At 37.2% G+C, this 21,394-nt stretch overlaps 1 protein-coding gene across 3 annotated transcripts in view; it reads right to left on the bottom strand.

The window, feature by feature from the left end:
* NKAIN3 (sodium/potassium transporting ATPase interacting 3) overlaps positions 1-21,394 on the bottom strand; it is a 609,650-nt gene that overhangs the window by 373,204 nt on the left and 215,052 nt on the right. The window lies entirely within an intron of this gene.

Raw genomic sequence — 21,394 nt, 5'->3', positions numbered from 1 at the left:
ATAATTACTGTGTCAGAATGTGTAAGCTTATGAACAAAGAGTAGACAGGAAAAAGTAAAAATAAGTGTTACTCTAACAAGCAAATGTTAGAGTAATAGGACTATGTATGATTTTTCTTTCTTTTAAGAGTAAAAACATTGTGGAACATCCATAAAATGAAAAATTGATAAGCATATAATGACTTTTTAACCACAGTGGTGAGGCTGAAACTAGTGTTTCTTAGACAGGTGAGGAACCCAAGAATGAAGACAACATTCTTTCTTTTTTTAAAAAAAAATGGTTTTTGAAGTTTTAGGTAAAAATTTTGTATTTTTGACTTGTCTTTTTAATTAATTGAATGCACTTTCCTTTATCTTTGCATATATGAGAGCTTTTAGAGTTTATGATTCTTTAGATAATTAGGTGACCCCTCTTGATTTCATAATTTACATAGTAATGACAGTTAATTTAGGGTTGGTGGATACATCTGTGAGTACATTACTTTTCAATTTCAAATTTGACTTTTCCTTAGAGAAGGCATTATTTGATTAAGAGATGGTCCATCCTGACTGTGAATCTTGTGCAATTTAAACATTTTTCTAGTTATAGCCTGCTTTCATTTCTAAACTATTATTTACAGGCTATAAATATCTCCCTCCCGCAGGGCCAATATAAAACACTCTGCATAGATTTTATCCTTTTTACCTTGGTATTATACAGAGCTAAAGATAATATAAAAGTACACATAAAACCCCAACATTTCTATAATTTTGATGTCTTTCATTTGCATTGTTTCCTTCAGTGGTTATATTTTCCTGTATGTGATACTCTGCAAAATGTTATCAGGTTTTGACATGTTTGTACCTTTAAATTGAATTACTTTTGGAATGAAACCTAGAACTCTCTTTTCAAATATCTCAGGATTTTTCTATCTTTTACTTGAAGTGGCATTTTCTTCCCGTGGAAGTAACTTACTATTCTAATGTTTACCACATTTTCACCTACTGGCCCTCTTGTGCTTGTGGGCATTTTTTGCTTTCCCCAAAGCACACAGTATTTGGATTCATTTTACAAACTATCTTTTTTTTTGCTAATGTTTTTCCTATAGAACAATTTTTGTTTCAGGTCTCAGAAGCATCTTAGGTATAAGATAGAATGATCACAAAAACCTGGTTATTTCCAAACCTTTTCCTGACTTTATTACCCACAAAGTACAATAAAACAGAACATTCCTCCACTTACCTTTCCTTCTTATCAGTTTTCAGGTTATGTCAGTCCAATAAAGAGTATGATATTGAGGGTTTTTTTTAAGAGCTTTCCATTTTAGAGGCCTCTATTATAAAAATAATCATTTCTATATTTAGAAATAATCATTTCTATACTTTGAGCTCATAGAAGTTAGTTTCCTAGGTACAAAGTAGGTTCTGAAAACTACTTCATATATTTTTTCTAATATTTCTTCAATCTCCTATATTTTTTGGGTGGGCCTGTTCTCAGAATGTCCTAGTTCTCAGAATGTCATTCCTCTTTTTCTCTACTTCTGGCCTGCATTTGCATGAGTTCTTGTCTTCATTATATTTCAATGAGGGTCACAACAATTGTTTTTGTTTTACTGCTGAATCCCTCTTTTCCATTTTCTTTCTCTGTGGGACTTTCTGCCTCCTAAGATATACATCTCCTAAAAGCCCCCTTCTCCCAATAAAGCATGTACCCTTGTCTCATAGAAAAACTATTTGTCTCAACCAAGGAAGCTCATATATGCAAGTATAAAAGAGAAAGCCATAAGAAACCATCCTGTTGGGGGCATTGTTTCCTGGGCCCTGTGGCCAGGATGAGAGAGCAGCAGTGCCCTTTGAGAGCCATGAAATCAATGAAAATCACAGCCTGCACAACTCTTTCCCCCAGGTGCCTCTGCAGTGGCCTGCACAGAGATAGCCCACAGTTCTCCATTCATCGCAGCACCAGGGGAACATTGCTCACTGCCCCTGGAAACAGAATGTGCTGTTGTTGCTGTCCTTGGCAAAGAACTCCAAAAGATGCCTCTGTTTGTGTGTGTGTGTTTGTCTAAGCCCATCCTTGCCCTCATTCCAGTCCTGGCAAGGAGCCTGTACTCTCATGGGGCTCAGTTCCTTGTATATTTCCCCACATGATTGATACTCTGTACAGTTTTAACCAGCTGTTTCCTCCTGGCATGAACATTTCCTGCACTGACTCTCCCCTCTGCCTGGGGGATTTTTGAGTTTCCTGATTGCTCTTGTAGTTTTTCTTTTTTCTTAATTTTTTTAAATGTTTTATTTATTCATGAGAGTCAGAGAGAGAGAGAGAGAGAGAGAGAGAGAGAGGCAGAGGCAGAGAGAGAAGCAGGCTCCCCGCCAAGCAGGGAGCCCGATGCGGGACTCAATCCCAGGACCCCAAGACCACGACCCGAGCCGGAGGCAGATGCCCAACCATCTGAGCCACCCAGGCGCCCCTTGTAGTTTTTCTGTTTTCCCCAATCAAGGCTGCCTCTGTGTTTGCAGTCAAACCGCATTTCTTTCCATCCTAAAGTCACAGCATACTCCCTCTCCTCCTGTTTCCCCTTGTCTTGATGTAGCAATTATTTTTAAAATTCCTGTGACCACTTTAGAATGTCAGAGAAAATCAGGAACTTATTTATGAAACAAGAGACAGGGACAAACAGATAGAAGTCAATAAATAACCCCAAAAAGGTGTATGTGGAGGAGGGTACAAAGGCTTTTGAATTACCATAGAAACAAACAGATACTAACTGTACAACATCACAGGCTTCTAACAATCCTTTAAATAGCAAACAAAACATGGTTGTAGTCTATGCTTCCACAATAGTAGTTTTAAAAATCTGTACTCTCCACTTTTCTAAATTCTATCTGAATAAGATGAACACTTTATTACCATGCCATTTGGCTCTCTGTCTCAGATATGTATTCCCCGGTGACAACAATCCTATAAAATAAGTGCCACGGTTATAAAATTCTAAGCCTCTTACTTGATCACGGAAGAGAGCACTGAAATGCTTCAAACTGGTCCCAGTATAATCCTAAAGTGAACTATTAGTCATAAACTATAATGATGATAATAATTAACATCTAGTGGGTATTTACCACATGCCAGGTATTTTTCCAAGTAATCGACTTTTGTTTCATTTTATTCTCATCACAACCTCATGAAAAACGTGTTAATGAAAAACGTGTTGTTTCGGAGAGGGGACATGTGGTTCATGAGTTTGAGAAACTTGCTCAAGTTCACAAATATAGTAAGCCACGTTTGACCAGGTCACACCCCACAGCCCTTGTTCTTAACCACCTACACTTTATATTAACTAGTTAAAATGTTTGTTCATATCCTTTAGCGAAAATGTTACATTTTAAATCAATGTGAGTTTTCAAGGCCATAGACTGCACCACCCTGGGGAGCCCATCGCAAACAATGCAGTGTAAGGTTTGCCTTGGGAGCTGAGCTGTGTCAGAACCTCAGATGTACTGTTCATTTCAATGAGACTATGCTCACTATTGAAGAACAAGATCTTTGCGAACTTCTTAGATTTCACAAAGAGGCAAAATGAAATGGATTTGGTGAGAAAAGAGCAGGATTACTGTTAACGGCTGTCAAACTCGGATGTTGACTAAAATCACCTGTGGGCGTTGTTACACACACAGACATTCGAGGCTACCAGCAGGCATTTGGTTTCAGTGAACTCAGAGGATCCCACGACTCCAAATTTAAACAAACAGAGAAAATAGAAGAAAAGGGCTGATGCAGACAAGCTTACTTTGGGCATGATGAAATATTTTTAAATTAGGTTATGGTAATGGTTGCAAAACTCTGTAAATATACCAAAAATATTAAATTGTATTCTTTAAATGGGTGAGCTATAGGGCATATAAGTTGGATCTCAATAACAGTGTTGAAAAAGTCATGAGCAAAAATGACCACAGACACACAGGGCTCACAAAGAACAGGGTTGGAATGGATCGTTTCTCTGAGCTGGAAGTGTCATGGTTTTTTCACTCACTCTGAATAATTAAAGTACTTTATGACAAAGAGAACTCCAGAGGGACACATGATCTCTCCTCTCTTTTTGGTCCTTCCTATTCTTTGTTCCTTCTTTCCATTTTGTATTTTTTTTTCCTGAAGAGGAGTGATATAAACAAGTATGTTTTCATATCTTCTCTACTGGCTTTTTAGCTATTCCTCTTTTTATTATTTTTATAGCAATTGCTCTAGGAATTTTAATAGGCACTCTTAATTTACCATGATCAACCCTGAATTAATATTATTCACATACAATGTATATCCAATGTAATTAGGCATTTTAACTGAATTTTTAAAAATTTAAGATAGAAAATAATCTTTTATATTCACCCCTTTTAAAAAAATCCTTATCAAGTTTCTTTGTTATTGTAGATCTGAATTTCCATCTGGCACCATCTCCCTTCAGACTGAAAAACTCTCTTTAGCATTTCTGATAGTGTGAATCTGTCAGCAACCATTTCTCTCATCTTTTGTTTACCTGACAATATTTTTATTTAGCCAGAATTTTTAAAATATATTTTTACCGTGTGCAGAACACTAGGTTGAGAGTATTTAGTTTTGCATTTTCGCACTTCAAAGGTTTTGTTCTATTTTCTTTTTGTCTCCATTATTTCTTATACTGTCATATTTATTATTATTCCTCTGTAGGTATTGGTCTGGTTTTCTGGCTGTAAGGTCATTTTCCATTTTCCACCCCAGCTTCCAGCTTCTGCTTACTCAGTGCAATTCCAAAGAGGGAATTACTAGACAAAGAGCATTAGCTTTGTGTTTGGGGCAGCGTGAGATTCAAACACAGATTTGCCCCACATGTGCTGGTTTCTGCTAGTCGGAGTGAAGACAGTCCTTCCTTAGCTGGTGGTCTCCTCCAAGCTCTCTGATCATAGCTTAGAAATTGGCCTCACCTCCATCCACTTCTCCCTCTAGTGTTTTCTTTAACATTTATTTGTAACCCACAACTCCTCAAGATATTTAGGAAAAACAAGGGTTGTTTTTGTTTGTACACTGCCTGGGAATTTCGGATTTTTACCACATGAATGGAAGACCTTGCACATCCTTCTGTATCCAAACTGGAAGTAGAACTCCTCTCTGCTTCTTAGGGGCTAAAGACCCGCCTGAAGACATACAACAGAACTAGCTGGAAATGTCACTGATAAGTGAATGATAAAGACGATTAATCTCCCAAGAGTTCAGAGTAGGAATTAGGGTTGCCAGATACAATATAGCACATCCAGTCAAACTTCAATTTCAGATATGCAAGGAATACATTTTTAGTTAAAGTACATTCCAAATATTACATGGGATACAGTTATTTTGAAAAATACTCCTCATTTATCTGAAATTCATATTTAACTGGACATCCTGTATTTTTCCTAAATTTGTCCCTAAGAGGGAGGGGCCACTAGTAGGGAAAGAAGTCTCTAGAAGCAAGTAAAAATTCAGTCAGGCTCTTAAGGCAGGACTGAGATGTTCAAAAATTACCACATAACGTGTATGCAGGTAAGTCATAGGAGAAATGACCAGAGAAATATGTCAAGTTCAAAACCCCCGAGGATTCTGAATGCCAATCTAAGAAGAATGGACTCTATTTTGCTGGCAAAGATGAATAAGAAAGACTCTCTGTAAGTCTCTCATTTTTTACCTCTTTAAAGGTAACAGTAGCGTTAAGAATCAATTTTATGGTATAGGTCTTCCATAGCAAAGCCCTTTTCAGATTTTATAGGGCTTTTTGCTTCAATAAGATCCCATTTTCCTTTTTATGTTTTTCCTTAGGTTTTACACTCTTCCTTTGTTCGGGTATAAGAAATGATGATCGCTCTACCTCCAGGAATGTGAAACAAATAAGACTTTCTATTTTTGCGAAAAGAAATGAAAATCTAGATGGTGTAGAAATTGACAAATGCCTAACAATAGACTTTTAACCATGTTTATTTGAAGCGACTTGCTGTACTTCAGTGCACAATTACAAATCATCTTGCAAGCTCTTCAGAATCTCAGACCTGCCAAGAGCTAATTAACTGCTCTGACAGTGGGAAGATGCAGCAACATAAGGCACAGTTTCTGAATGACTGTAAGGTATTTAATTTGAATAAAAGGAGAATTAAAAAGCAGCAGAGAGCAGGAGTGGTAGCAGACAGAGAATGCCTGTATTAAAGATTCTTACTGGATTTCAAAATCAAACACTTGAAACTTATATCGGGATGCATGTTTTAAAGCGTCAGACTGCCTTACAGAGCGCAGGGACAGAAGCAGTGACTGTGACTCTGGGTTGGTGCAGCTCTGCCAGAAGAGACGGACACGTCCTCCTGGAGTACCTTTCCTCTCCTCTGACCAGCGGTCAGGACATGAACAAGGATGCTCAGTGCTGAGCATCATGGTCAGAACAGCCAAGCTACCCCTAACATGGAACTGAATCAACGGACTGCTGCGTCCCAACCGATTTGAGGAACGCACACGTAATCTAATAAGTACCCTTGTTACTAATTTGCAACTGTTTTCAGTCACTGTACAGTCTAGCACTTCACCCCAACCCTACTCTCTGGTCTGAGAAAGGGGCAGCAGGGACGGGATTTTTTTCTTAGATCCCTCCTACACGGGCACTTCAGATGAGATCGGCGGAAGTCTTCTGGAGGCTTTTCTTTATCTCCTTCCTATTTTACCCTCAATTACACTCACCTTATTGGCAGAGAGGAAAAGATATTTTTTAATGTGCCAAGAAATTTCACGTGTTATTTCATTTGACTCTGATAAGAATATCATCCAGGGTAGGGTTAACTCCTACCTTCGAGGTAAAGAAACTGAGTCTCAGAAAGCTTTCATATCTTGTCTATGATTCAAAGTCAGGTGGGCTGACTCCAACCACACTGGTTTCCCACCTTACCACACAGTCTCCCCACCTTACCACACAGTCTCAACCACACAGATGTGCCTGTCTTGTGGACTCAACTCCAGTTTTCTTTATAACTAATCCCTGACTCGGTTCTGATTTCATGTAGAATTAAAGGGCTCTGTAACTTCCTTCCCACTCAGAGGCTGAGTCCTGCCTGTAACTGAGTCCACCTCATCCCAGGAAGGAGGCTGAATGGTCCGTATCGGGTCACGTGTGAGTCAGCTCCCTGAACACTCAAGATTTCTGGGCGCTTCCCCTTGTTCCAGCCCTCACCCTAAGTGAGTTAAGGTACAAAGCGCTATTAGGTTGATAGCCATGTGAATCCTTCTGCGATGTGGGGCTTTGATCATCTTTCATATCTGGTTCTCCAACTCATATGTACCTCCTCCCACAGGACACAGCTGAGTATAGGCATACAGGATTTTTTACCAATAGTTCTAATGCTTTTATGGTACGCCCCCCATTTTCCCTTTTCTAAATAATAGCCTGAAATGTTTCATAGAACTTACAAAACATTGCAAGCATATTTAAAAGTATAAGAAAAATACAATATCTACATAATTATCTCACCAAGATTGAACAGATGTTAACATATTGCAATTTCTTCCAGATCATTTTTTTAAAGAAATATGTTACAGATCTTGCTAAAATGTTACTTGTATCCCTTACCCCTTCCTCCCTAGAAGCCTTCTCCCCTGAAGTTGGTATGGATCATTTCCACACATGTTTCTGAACTTCTGTAATATGAATAAATTCACCCATAAGCAGTATGTTTGTGAGTTCTAAAGATTTATATAATTGGAATCCAGCTGCACATATCTTTTTGCAATTTGTTTTTCTCCCACTTTTTATGGGTGTCTATCCTACAGAAATTAGATGAGCTCACTCAAGGAGCTATGTCTAAGAATTTTCACTGAATCATTGGATGCTAGTAAAACAAAAAATGAAAACAACGTAATTGTTCCTCTCTTGTGCAATGTTTACAGAAATGTGATTTGTGTAACGGAATCCAAAAAATGTTATCCAGCAGTTAAAATGGATCAACAAGATCTACACATATTTATAGAACTTAAGTCCTTTTTAAAAAAATGCATTTAGGCCAAGGAAAGCAATGAATATGAAGTGAGTTTTTACAATAGCAGGTTTCCATTTGCTTCTTTTTACTATTGATCCTTCGATGATATAAAATATTGAATGATTGAGTACATAAAGATTCTTAGTGTTAACACTGGTGCAAAAAAACACAACAAATGTTTCAGTATTTTCTTCATCTAAACCTCTGGTCTGTCTTCAGTTCATGTGCTGAACCCTGCAATGCAGGTAGCGGAAAGATGCAGAATTTTGGCACTAAATTAAGTCATCATGTTAGCAAACTCCCATTCAGTCCCTGTCATTGACTCCACTGAAAACTCAGGATAAAGGCAGATATGTCTATGTTTCATTCTTAAAAAAAAAATTGTTCCCATCCCTCTATTTGTGTATGGCAATCAGATCAGCGATGCTTTTCAGAGACTTGGTCTTTCCTGCTATCTGATTTTATCAAGTTAGTTCTGAAAAGACTTTAGATAACTAATTTGTATGCAGGCCAGAATTTCCAAATTGGCAGCTCTAACTACCACAGCATTCAAACCACCGTATATAGATGACAGTAAATTACTTTCAGTATTACCTCCAGACTATTAAAGCTATAGTGGTATGAGAATAATGCATGTGTGCATATTGCTACCGTCAGTAGGTACCCAATCAATAAAACAATATTGCTCAGTATTTCAGCCGAGCAGAGGTAGCTTGAAATATGTTAATATATTTAGTAAAACCTCTGTTAGTGGAGATGAGGCTGCTGAGAACTGAGAGAGTTGCAAAGCATGCTGGGAGCTGGGCCGCTCAGAGCTGGAATTCTGCTAAAGGAACTTTGCTGTGGTTGAGCCAGGAAGGGAAGTCATGTGTGAGCCAGACAGTAAGTACTGAGCCATCCACCTGAGTTGGTGAGGCCAAGCAGCAATTCTCTGACCTCCCAGAATAGGTCAGGGCGTCCTTTTGTAGGTTTTTGGTTTGTTTGTTTGTTTTTGGTTTTTATGGCAATCTTCCTTAGCGAGCTTACCACAACACTAAGGAGGCAATTCTTTGTAAAATTATGGATTAACGGTTCTTTCCTCTGCCAGATGCTTAGATGGATGGAAGGGACTGTGCTTGATTTGTTTGTTATATGTCCCCAGTACCAAGCAAAACTCCGTGAACACATTTATTTCATAACAGAGCCCTAAAATTAGCTAAAAGGGATGTGAGGGGAAGGCTCCCACTGGAGAGGTCTTACTGGGCACCAGTCCCGAGAAGGCAGGTCTTCCCTATGTACCCACCCTACCTGTGACCAATCCAGCAGGAGCAGTAGATTAGTAATTCCAGAGGAACAAAAAGCAGGAGCTCAGAGTTCAGTTTCTGAATCCAAGCCATTTGATTCCTATTCACCTCCATGATTCATCTGCTTTGTGACTTTAAGCAAGTTACTAACTTCCCTAAGCCTCTGATTTCCCATTTGTAAAATAAATACATTGTTTTTAAGGATGAGATAATCCAGGCATTGCTTCTATAGTACTTGCGGATAACATGATTTCTATTATGACCATGATTATTGAAGATTAGAATCTATCCCTGCGAAATAAGGTTGATAAAAAAAAAATAAGAGGGCATGATACAGGCTCTAGCCATTGGTACTGGTTTGGGATGGGATTCCAGGCTCAGGGTTGTGAAGTCTAAGGTGGAATCACTAGCATATTTTAGAAAACAAAGAGGTTGGAGAAGGAATGAAGCTCTAGGCCTTCAGGGCTTGAGGAAAAGTAACAGAACACTGGGTTGGATGAGAATAAGTTTGATTATTAGGAGGAAGGTAGAAACCCAACAGATCCTGCACTAGATGTTGGGATTAGGGCTGCCTTACATAGAATTAGTTGATCCAATCTTGAGAAGCTGGCAAAGACAGAGGAAACAGTCAAGAGTTGACAATTCATTCTGGGTGGTGGAAATTGCTATAGGAAGGCTTCTCCAGAGGCATAGATAGGACATTCAGAGGAACTAAGAACTTTTAAGGACATAAGAAAAGGGGAGTAGTGGCCATATATTTATTATAAATTTCTGGAAACTGAAGCAGAACAAAATAGAAATCAGTGTGGATAAATAGTGGATTTAGATTATTTTTTACTTTTGGCAAATGGTTTTCCACATAGTGAAAAACTGTGCAAACACAGTGAAGAAACTTAAAAAGAAACACTGAAAACTCTCACCCTGTCCAGGAATTGCCAATACACGGCACAGCTGCACCATTTCTGAATTCTGTGTCCCTGGCCAACCTCAAGGAGTAAACTACATTCTTGCCCAGTGAGCCCATATATGGCCTCAAGACGCATCTTAATACAGTGCAGCAGCTTCTTCGAACCGATTTCATTTGGCACAAAGAGAGGACCTACTTGCTTTCCCCTGATCTAGATTAATCCTTTAGTATTTACATGAGAAAACTGAGGCCTAATGAGGCCAAACCACCTTTCTCTTAAAATCTCTGAGCCAGCTCTCATACCCCTCTTGGTTAATGTGTTCCCCTACTCTTTTCCTGATCCTCATTTCTATTCAATTAACATTGTTACACAAAATACATTTAGACAAAATATCAAATACTAAATATATTCATTTTTCAAATGATCTTTCTTGAAGTCACATGACTATTGTTCATAGACGTTAAGACTCGGGGCATACACTAAGTACTTGTGGTGAATCCACTGGCCATGTTAAGTGCTCGCTTCGGCAGCACATACACTGGCCATGTTAAAAAAAAAAATGGGAAAAATGTTGAGTAAGCTCAAAAATAAGAAAATTTTTTCAGTGAATGAGACATAATATTTGAGCATCACAGTGACAGAGATGTAAAGAAAGTCACAGAGAGACAAAGAAGATGACCACAACCTACTTTAGCAGTTTTTTAAGAGAGATCTGGACCATCCAGATCAGCTTCCCTCAGTCTTGTAAATCCTCAACATAAAAATAATACTTAATGAAATGGCTCATGCTTTACTGCTTTATGTGCTTCCATATTAACTTCAGGTAAATTTATGACAGAGACAATTGTACTTTTGTGTCAGGTATTTACAAGCACTTATTATATACACTGATCAAAAAGAAGCACTGATTTACAAGGTGTTTCAAGATTATTAAACTGGTAACAGGAGTTTAGAGTATGTGTATCTTTGTTCTCATAAGGTTGCTGATCATGTCTGTGATTTCTTTGTTATAAAATCCTCAGGAATATTTTCTTTTCTTTTCTAGGGACATATATGATCTTTTTGTTTTGATACAGTTTCTAAGAAATCCTGAAAGTAATGTGAATAAAGCAATGCCTAGAATTTCTGTCTTATGGGGCCTAGGGAGGTGAGGAAGCAAGAGCCAGCTTTCCAGACAGAAGTAGCAAGAGCAAGTGCAAAGGCCCTGAGGCAGGAATGTGTTAGGCACCTTTTAGGAATCAAAATGCATTCCCTGTGGCTACTGCATGGTAGAACTGGAGAGCAAGGAGACAACAGAAGGGAGAGGTCAGAGCTAGGTCACATAGGGTCTTAAAGGCTATGGTTAAAATTTGGATTTGTATTTAAGCCCCACGGGGAGTCATTGAGGGAGTAAAGCAAACAAATGCAGGATTTTACTAACCTTTTAAAATGATGGTGTCTTTTTTTCTTGGAGTTAGTGTTATTTAAGCAAGCAACTTAACTAGATTTGGGACAGGGACTGTTTCTGTTTCTCTGACACCACCACACTGTCCAGTTCATAACAAGCTCAGAATAAACGTTTACTAAATAAATAAGATCAGATGGCTTATTGAATGGACACATGAATACAGGAATAACTGTCAATGTGGAGAGAGTTCAAAACACACACTGGAACAATTCTGGCCACATCTAAGTCGAAGTGAACAGGAAAAAGACTTTATTTTATTTTATTTTATTTTAGGAAAAAGACTTTAAGATAGTATGCATTTATGATTTATTGTTGGAGATGTAATTAGTTCCTGATTTTTTTCTCCTTCTTAAAAAGTTTGTTTATTCTGTAGTTGTTGTTGTATTAGCATTCTTGTTTTATTTAAGTATTTTCTTGCTGATTACCATGCATTTATGTAGCCAGGATAATTAGGTTGAATTACATCAATTTGGAGAGGTTAAATTCTAGTAATTACACATTTGCAACTTACAATTAGAGTATAAATCTGATGATGGTATATTACATGCAATGCATATGATAATGGCAATTTAAGAAAGATGTTGTAAACTTAGAATTCTGGATACTATTGACTTAAGCAATCCATTTAGTCTATAAAAATGTTTGAGTTGAATATTCTAAAAAAAGAAAGCTGTGAATTGATACTTTCCATTTTATAGTCAAAAACACTGTATTGTATCAGTCTTTAAAATGTTTTCCAAATAGGCAGAAAGCCATTTAGGAACCTGCATTAGAAAACAGAAATTCCTCCTACATGCTAAACCCAGTATGTTGAAATATCCATTCCATGTTCACATATGAATTATAGTGCCAGGTGTTTTTGCAAACAAATTGTAAGTTGCACTATTAAATAGCTTAATGATAGATCATTCACAGTATATCCCTATTTTAAGGTATAAATAACTATATTATATATTTAGGCATGTGAAATATCATTGATATCAAGAAAGATTCCACCTCTGATGCTTTTCAGTGTCAGCAAGGAATAACTGGAAAGTTTAGTTGATAATAACAATTTTGCTTTCAAAAATAGTTGTACGTGAAGATCCTCCTGACTCATCATTGGGGTATTTTTCTTATATCAGAAGATTTAAAATAATACCTTTAGGATATATCTGTGAACATCTTCACATGGAATATTCTAACTAGAATTTAAGACATACTCTTCAGCATTACACTTCTAACAAGCTTTAGAATGTTGCTGAAAAAATGCAAGATAAAATAAAGGCCCACATATTAACTGATTTTTTTTAAATGTTCTTTTATAAATCAAATAATATTAATTGTGCTCTTTTTAACTTGCTTCTATGTGAATCCAAACACACACACATACATGTATATTTACACCTAGAGGGATGATACATTAATAATTATTTGATAAAATATGCTATTATCAAGAGTAATTCTGCTGACTTCATGATCTAAAAGAAATTGATCGATGCCCCAGTTTTCTGAGTTTTAATTTGAGAATATTTTCTAAACTCTGCACCTTTCACTTACTTATTTTTTAATAAACTTAATTTTGGAATAACTGAAGGTGTACAGGAGGGTTGCAAAGATAGGATAGAGAGTTCCTGTAAATCCCTCACTCAGTTTCCCATTGTTAGTGTCTTGCTTTTTGTCCTGGAATATGGAGATATATGTCTACAAATACACACAGGCACGGGAAAGATTATATATAAAAGGAAAGCAGTGAGTGACAAAGATTCAGCTTTCAGGGCAAGGAAAATGAGCAAATTGCCAAGAGTTAATATAGTTTTCCATAGTTTTTAAATACCACAAAATTCAGTTCAAGGGCTGAGTTTTAATACCAAATCTGTATTCAGCAGACCCTTGGTGCATTTTAGGATATGTCTGCTAACTTCTATGACAGAAGATATACAATAATCTAATGTAGAACATACTAGGGATTTTTGTATTTCTGCTAAGTAGCTATGCACTGCAAGATGAATTACATTGTTTTTAAACATTTACCAAGGTAACATCAATGCTAGTTGCTAATAAGCCTTGTACTGTGCCTAAAATAGATTAAAAAATTGCTGGATTCTATTAAACTCAGTTTTAATAGACCAAACTTACTTTCATTGCACATTTTGTTGTTTCTTCCTACACAGAAACATTTATTAGCTCTGAGTAGAAATAACAAACTGAATAGAAATGCCAGCCCTCTGTTTAAGGAGCTCAAAATGTAAAAGGAGACAGAAAGGAAGAGCAAACAAGATTTCATAAGAGACCAAATATGAGAAATGCTATACCAGTTCAGCCTACAAAATTCAGTGGGAACTTTGAGAACATCTGTAGCTGGAAGAAGCAGCCTTTAAACAGTGGGGATGACTAAAATGTTTTGAGTACCCTGTGATATGAGAAAGGTCATTCTGTGAAAAGAAAATGTTATGAACCAAGGTTTGCAAAGCGGGCATATGGAGTACATATGCTCTGGGAAGAAGCTAGTTGTCAAATGGATGGTCAATGTTTTAGAAGACCTCCCATCTAGGGGCGCCTGGGTGGCTCAGTTGGTTAAGCGACTGCCTTCGGCTCAGGTCATAATCCTGGAGTCCCGGGATCGAGTCCCACATCAGGCTCCCTGCTCGGCGGGGAGTCTGCTTCTCCCTCTGACCCTCTTCCCTCTCGTGTTCTCTCTCTCTCTTTCTCTCTCTCTCAAATAAATAAATAAAATCTTTAAAAAAAATAGAAGACCTTCCATCTGACAAATGCATATTGTTCAACAAAGGCAAAGACTTGGAAAACCATCTGTCTCAGCTGCTTTTCCAAATCAAGATGACCAGCAGGACATGCTCTCTTCCTGTCTTTCATAGTGCTAGCTGATTCAGGATCTGGAGCTAAATTATCAACAGCCATTATTCACACCATCAAAGAGTTGGGTCAATAACTTCCAAGCCCAACCACACATCACTCTCCAGTCTCCTTTCTGTGGGCAGGTGTTTTGACATGTTTGTATTTTTAAAATGCTTCATTCCTTTTTTATAAACAATAATCCATTTAACATGTACACTTACACACACACCCTCTCTATAATTTTTCTTACTCCGTAGGTTTAGCAGGTAAGTCTTTGTAGAGATAGCATTAGGAGGAAATAATCCAGTCAAATGGCTGAATTTAAGACGTGGCTCTTTCAGAAGCAGCGGCCTCAACTAAGCAGCTGAATAACACGGAGAGATTAATCTTGACAGAGTCAGGCTTGCAAATACTCAGACAGGAAGATGATGATATGCTTTGAGTTGTCTATTGTAGTGCTGTTATTTTTGTTTCATGTAAAACTAGAGCATTTGAAGACCAGATAAAACTAGACTAATACACTAACCATTCCCCTCTGGGACCTACCTGTAGACACAATCCAAACAAAAGAGACAGGAAATCTGTAGGTGATCAATAGTGAGCCTATTACAGTGTAGTGGCTTAGCTAATTTGGATACATGCCTATTTTGTCCACTTGAAAAAGACTTGAATAAATCCTCCTTGAAAAAAAAATTGAGTATAAGCAGGTGCTAATGGCCATGGTAAGAAAAAGTAATTTATGATATATGACAGACTCAAATGGTTTCTAATTATATCCACATATGCCTAATTTAATACAGTAAGAACTATTGGTGTAAATTTGAATCAATGGTAAACTGTGCTTAAATCATGACTTACTGAATTTTTTTTATCAGTCATTATCAACCTAGAAAAAAGAACTCACAGCTAGAAAAATGGGAAAATAGATTTTCAAATGAAATTAAGAAATGTCTTGAAAAGAAGAAAAATAAGAGTTACAAACCACAAGTGGAAATCATTGTGTGCTCAATCACATTAATGCCATACAATCATATATCTCAATAAAGCTGAAGTCAAACAAAAAAGAATCACATGAACCACCCTATCCCCCCCAAAAGTCCACACGATCATAGATGGAGAGGATTATTTAGAAGTCAGCATGTCTACCTGACACCAGAATGAAAGAGTCTGTTCTATCACCCATCACTGCAAGTGGATTATCTCATCTTGGAAAATACTAGTGGCAAAGAACTTGATACTTTGCAAGATAGCTCTCTCTGTCCATGTGTGAATGTTCTATTTTAATTTTAAGTCCTCCTGAACCAAAACATTTATTAGTAGCACCAGAACTCCATGTTATCCCCTAAGTAATACAAAATTAAAAAAATATCTGTTCTGTTTAAGGACCTTCCAAATATTTGAAGATGACTTTCTTATCTCTAACATAGTCTTATCTCCATAAATGATCCCAATCTTCAACAAAGTAGGAAAGAATATCCAATGGAAAAAAGACAGTTTCTTCAACAAATGGTGTTGGGAAAACTGGACAGCCACATGTAGAAAAATGAAACTGGACCATTTTCTTACACCATACACAAAAATAAACTCAAAATTGATGAAAGACCCAAATGTGAGACAGGAATCCATCAAAATCCAAGAGGATAACACAGGCAGCAACCTCTTTGACCTTGGCCACAGCAACTTCTTGCTAGACACGTGACCAAAGGCAAGGTAAACAAAAGCAAAAATGAACTATTGGGATTTCATCAAGATAAAAAGCTTTTGCAAAGCAAAGGAAACAGTTGACAAAACCAAAAGACAACCGACAGAGTGGGAGAAGATATTTGCAAATGTCTTATCAGATAAAGGGCTAGTATTCAAGATCTATAAAGAACTTACCAAACTCAACAGCCAAAAAACAAAAAATCCATCAAGAAATGGGCAGAAGACACGAAAAGACCTTTCTCCAAAGAAGACATACAAATGGTCAATGATTTGGAAATCCAAATCAAAACCTCAATGAGATACCACCTCACACTGGTCAGAATGGTTAAAATTAACAAGTCAGGAAACAAATGTTGGGGAGGATGCAGAGAAAGGGGAACCTCTTACACTGCTGGTGGGAATGCAAGCTGGTACAGCTACTCTGGAAAACAGTATGGAGGTTCCTCAAAAAGGTAAAAATAGAACTACCCTATGACCCAACAATTGCACTACTAGGTATTTACCCAAAGGATACAAACACAGTGATCTGAGGGGGCACCTGCACCCCAATGTTTATAGTAGCAATGTTCACAATAGCCAAACTATAGAAAGAGCCTAGATGTCTGTCAACAGATAAATGGATAAAGAAGATGTGGGGTGTGTGTGTGTGTGTGTGTGTGTGTGTGTGTGTGTGTAATGGAATATTACTCAGCCATCAAAAAATGAAATCTTACCATTTGCAATGACATGGATGGAACTAGGGGGTATTATACTAAGCGAAATAAGTTAATCTGAGAAAGACAACTATCATATGATTTCATTCATATGTGAAATTTAAGAAACAAGGCAGAGGATCATAGGGGAAGGAAGGGAAAAATAAAATAAGAGGAAATCAGAGAGGGACAAACCATAAGAGTCTTAACTATGGGAAACAAACAGGGTTGCTGGAGGGGAGGTAGGTGGGGGGATGGTATAGCTGAGTGATGGGTATTAAGGAGGGCACATGATGTGGTGAGCACTGGGTGTTATATGCAACTGATGAATCACTGAACCCCACCTCTGAAACTAATAACACACTATGTGTTAATTAAATGAATTTAAATAAACAAAACAAAACAAAAAAACAATCCCAATTCAAACATTTCCCATGTGCATGGTTTCCTCAACTTTCATGATTTTGGTTGCCATCTTTATTCATTTAATGTATATTAATTGAGTACATACCACATGCCAGGTATTAAGGATATGCTAATGGACAGAACAACATAGTACCTGCACTTGTGGAGCTTAAAGTCTACTAAGAAAGGCAAATGTTTTAAACCAGTTAATTAAAAATGTGATGTGTGTTACAAAGCAGAAGGTCATGGATACTATTCAATCCTTCAAAAGTAGTGCCTTGCGGGGTGCCTGGGTGGCTCAATCAGTTAAGCATCTGTCTTCGGTTCAGGTCATGATTCTGGAGTCCTGGGATCCAGCCCTGCAGTCGGTTCCCTGCTCAGTGGGAAGTCTGCTTCTCCCTCTCCCTCTTTCTCTGCCCCTCCCCCATCCCGTGCTCTCTCTCTCTCTCTCTCTCTCTCTCTCTCAAATAAATAAATAAAATCTTTAAAAAAGGGAGTGCCTTGATCTTTATGTAAAACTCCAAGAATTGTTTCAGTGAAGGCAATGTACATTAGGATGATTTATTATCTTGATCCAACTTATGATTCTTTTAATTTGGCCAAGATTGAAATAACTCAGAAATCACACAGCAGAATGGAAAACAGTCATACTAAAGCTGAGGTAAATCAAAATTTATGCATACAGTTCACAGTAACTGCTGCCTTCTAGAATTATACCATCCTTCTCCAGGTAAAAGTATAAACTATCCTGAGGAAAACTTCCAGAGGAATCCACCTAGTTCAATTAGTTAAGCGCCCTGTTCAGATGACCAATGTGCATATCATGAACAGGGTCCTCATATAGGTAGAAAGAAGTTTGATCCCTTCCATTTCTTAAAATTCTCCATATGTTAAAAACAATGAAGAACAGTGAAAAGGAAATCCTCAAGTTAAACTATTTCCTGCTAACAAGCTAGCAATTTTAAATCAATATAAAGATTACTGAATGTGTAATCATATTCCCTGTGGACATCGCCCATAATTTCTTCCAACTTCATCCTTCTGGGACATGGATGTCCCCTTTTGTGTTTTTGTGCTGTATTTTCCTGAGTATGGTGAATGAGTTGCATTACTGTAATGAGTGGATCATGTTGTGGTCTTCAGAGTTCTTAACTGCTAATCAAGGTATCCTAGAAAATAAATAGGTAAGCAAAAAGTAGTTTGCTGATTAATAGGTAGTGTTCTACTAAACTAAGTGTGTAATCTTCAGGCTGCTTTAGTTCTTCTGGTCTCAGATATTTTGCCTAGCAATTGAGATGTCAATTCTGAAGCTTTGTAGGTTGCTTCTAGCTTTAATGTCCAATGAATCTGAATACTGCTTAATTAAGCTTAGATTAATTTCCTATCACCATCTCCATAATGTATAGAAAAGAAACCCTTTGATAATTAGGAGACTAACCAAAAGATTAAAAAATAACAGATTTTTAAAAGTCTCAAGAAACTTGACTACAAATGATGTTATCTATTTCCACTATTTGGAACAATCAGTTCTTATGATTCTATAAAATGTTTTTATGGCAGATTTTAGCACAGATCTTCCAATCAAATATCTACGAAACAGCATGAATCTAGAAACAGATTACTCACCTGGTGTTTACTATCCCTTTGCATATTCTGGATGAGTTGTCCAGCTAGCTAAGTTAACTGCTATTTGGAATAGCTTTATTAGTTGGATAGCTTAATGGAATAGCTTAATAGTTCTATTACTCTTAGAACTAAGAGTAATAATCAGTGCAGAAAAATGGGTGACAGGGATGACAAGGATGTTGGGATTTTATCATGCATCACTTTGACATTTGTTTGAAACCAATTTTTGTTTTGCGAACTCAATAACTTCTACTTAACTTCCTGCCTACCCTTAAGTGTTTTTTGTTTGTTTGTTTGTTTTTACTGTAAAGAATCAAATACTTTTTTTCTTTTAAATTATATCACAAGTTAGGAAAAAAAGAGCATTCTTTACATTCAAAGGTTTTGCTAATCATGGCAATTATTTTGGCATCTGAAGCTTAAAATGAAGCCCTTTGAAGAGAGAACTTTAATTGTTTTTACCTTTCTTTGTAAATTATCAGATACAAGTGGTGACCTAGGGTCAAAGGCCAGTTGAAATATCTAATACCTACCACTTTGGAGAAAAAGGGAATTGCTAATATTATTCTGGGTCTTGAAATGTATATGAGAGTGAGTGTGTGTGTGTGTGTGTGTGTGTGTGTGTGTAAATAATGTGCTCAGGATGAGATTGGTGAGGAAAATACAGAGAACTCAATGTCTTTTTCAAATACTGTTTAGAAATATTTGTTTCCTTCAGAGAGTAGCAATGTATATGTTACTTAGAAAATACACGGCAAATTTCAGTTTGCTTGTCTTCTAAAAAATCTCATAAGAAAACATGTACTTCGGAGAACTGGAGCCTATCCCTATCTACCTAATCTATAAATCCATGATCATATATTATGCATGATTTGGATAACTATCTAAATCGTTACAGATTGATTTGGGGAATCCTCTGAGGCTCATTACATTGCTCTCTGTGATATTCATGTTGGAATGGCCACTGGATTTTTTCAGCATCTGGGACTGTTTTCAAAGGAGAGGTGAGGATGCGCACATCCAATGGTGAGCACTTGATTTTTAGTTAATTGTATTTTATGATACGTATATGCTGCTTTAAAAGTACTGTAACCAGAGCCATGAATGACAGCTGCCTCTTCTTCAAACAAATGTAATCCAAACTAATTTAAAGAACTTAAATTAATAAATTAATTAATCATCTCCTCCTTACTCTTATACATGGTTGTAGTGACATGCTTTCAAAGTATTATCACACCAAAATAATATGACCTTCTTCCAAATAACTTTAATTATTTAAGAATTGGATCAAAATTTCTTCTGCGGGGATTCAAGGTTCTAGTTTCTGATCCTGAGCTGTTGTAGATATATGAAAAGAGAACATGGCAGAGATGAGTAGCCAAGACTCTGGAGCCACACTGCCTGGGTTCCATCTCCTGGCTCTGCAGTTCACTTGCTGTGTGACCTAGACAGGCTAACTCAACCTTTCTGAGCCTCAGTTCTTCACTGGTAAAGTGAGGATAATAACAGCATCCCCTCGTTGGGTTGTTTTAAAGGTGGGATTAGTCATTATTTAAAGTGTGTACTGAGGGTTTCAGAGGGGAGGGGGTTAGGGGAATGAGGTAACAGGATGATGGGTATTAAGGAGGGCACGTGTTGTGATGAGCACTGGGTGTTATATGCAACCAATGAGTCATTGAACATTGCATCAGAAACTAATGATGTACTATATGTTGGCTATTTGAACATAAAAAAAAGTGTGTAATGCAATGCCTGTGCATAGCAAGCCCCTAACACACACACGTGTGTGTGTGTGTGTGTGTGTGTGTGTGTGTTATAATTATTATCATTGTATTGATTAAGTGGCATTTGCTTTGGGGGAGCAGTCCTAAGGCAACTATTAGCCTGTTGTAGAATATTTAAGATGTTTGAGAAGTAACTGGGGCAGGATGCCAGAACTTGTTCCCGTAAATTCTTCTGGGTCTGAGAAAGCCATACTTTTTGTCTGTGTCCTACTTGCCTACGTTACCTATCCTCTGACACCAAGCATCATCCTTGGTTCACATTACTGAACACTTCTAAAACAATGTAGATGTTAACACCATATTAAAAATAAGTAGCCATTTATTTGCTTTAAATGTTGGAGATTAGGATTCAGGTTAATTCAAACATCATTCCCTTCAAACATCATTCAGATGATTTTAACACATCTAGATGTTTTTTTTTTTTCTTGTGTTCTTACCAGTCCTTAAATAAGGTTCTAGCTAACAGTGAAGGCACGCTAGAACTTTCATTAGCTCACTCAACCATTAGAGCAGCAAAAAGATCTCTGTTCAAACTAAAAATTGTAATGCTATCTCTAATAACACTAAAACCTGGTTATCTGATTGATGAAGACAGTGACTTTGCAGAATGACTGGAATTCTTAAAGTACAAATTGACACATGAGAGTAAGTTTTTATCCTCAGTTTTTGATTTGTAAGGTTACAACATTCTGCATGAATTAACAAAAGACGGCAAGGTG

The sequence above is a fragment of the Callorhinus ursinus genome, unplaced genomic scaffold (genome assembly GCF_003265705.2).
Source record: "Callorhinus ursinus isolate GAN/ISIS: 27379988/994484 unplaced genomic scaffold, GSC_fseal_2.0 scaffold5, whole genome shotgun sequence".
Taxonomy (NCBI): domain Eukaryota; kingdom Metazoa; phylum Chordata; class Mammalia; order Carnivora; family Otariidae; genus Callorhinus; species Callorhinus ursinus.
Note: the sequence above shows the minus strand (reverse complement) of the source record. Positions and strands in the feature narration are given on the sequence as shown.